The following is a 1,349-nucleotide window of genomic DNA, read 5'->3' on the forward strand; positions in this document are numbered from 1 at the left end:
GTTTGCTAACTGCTACCTGTTTACATGGTGACTAGCCAAGCTCTGTTTGTTGTAGTAAAGGGAAGTGTACGGATTACAATTTGCAATATTGGTTTCTAGTGATTAGTTCAATAGATACAGCTTCCCAGTAGTTTCATTTATTTCTCAGCAGCATGAGTCTTGAGGAAAATATTGCAAAATATTCACAAGGTGAACAGTCTATAGGTTGTGGCTGCACATTCAAAAGTGGTTTACTCAGCATTAAAATCTTCACTAAGGTTTAATTACCATAAACACATGGTGACGGAAGTACTTCAGAGTTCTGCACCACCCAAACAAAGGCTTTACATTAATTCACATTTACAATTCCCATGAGGTTACCCAAAACTCTTCAGGAGCTTCTGATAATTGAACAAGAGGCAAAAATAAAATTAATGAACGGCAAAGGTCAATAATACAAAAATAGCACCTCCTTACTCAGAGCTGTTCCTTGTGTGCATTGTGAGTCAAATCTACATAAAATACGTTTGTATTGCTTATTCTTATTGACCCATGAGAGCGGAGATTGTGAGCTGTGTTCTGTTCCTTCTTGTGCATAAGCAACAGAATGGTATAGTAAGTTCCAATGTGTTCCAGTTGCACCAACTCACTGAAGACAATAGGTGGCCTCTTTGTCGCCTGAAGAAATAACTTGATGACCATGGGTTCAAGAAGATGCAAGAGGCCTTAATTTGGTTAGCAGAATGTTTTTCATTGGGGATGGAGCTCGACTCCCAGAGCCCTGGTTGAGCTTTCTGTACCTGGAAGTCTCTAAATCATGATTTGAGGACTTCAGTAATTCAGCCAGTGGTTATGGGTCTATTGCAGGAGTGGTTGGGAGCAGTTCTGTGGCCTTTGATGTGCAGGAGGTCAGACTGGATGATCATAATGGTCTCTTTTGGCCTTACAGTCTGAGAATCTGCTCAATGTACAGCAGCAGTAAAAAACCTAACAATGTTAGGAGCCATTAGGAAAGGGATAGATAATATTATAGAAAAAAACATAATGCTGCTATATAAATCCATGGTACAGCCACACCTGGAATTCTGTGCAGTTATGGTTGCCTGTAGTGGGGCAGTTACCCCGCTCCTAGGGAAAAAGGGTAGGATGATTGGAAAGGCAGCCACAGCTGTGGCCACACTCAAACAGGCCACAGCTGGCCCTGATATAAGAGTTAAGGGAGGAGCTGAGAGAATCTCACTCCAGCCTTGGAGTGGGAAGGATCTAGCTGCCTGGGTGCACAGGATACCTGAAGCAGAGCAGTGCTGGGGAAGGGCAGGCAGAGCTGGGAAGCTCGGGCCAGGCGAGTCCCCAGGCTGAGGCCTGGCTAA

This window comes from Terrapene carolina, unplaced genomic scaffold (genome assembly GCF_002925995.2).
Source record: "Terrapene carolina triunguis isolate 2854851 unplaced genomic scaffold, T_m_triunguis-2.0 Scaffold97, whole genome shotgun sequence".
Taxonomy (NCBI): Eukaryota; Metazoa; Chordata; order Testudines; family Emydidae; genus Terrapene; species Terrapene triunguis.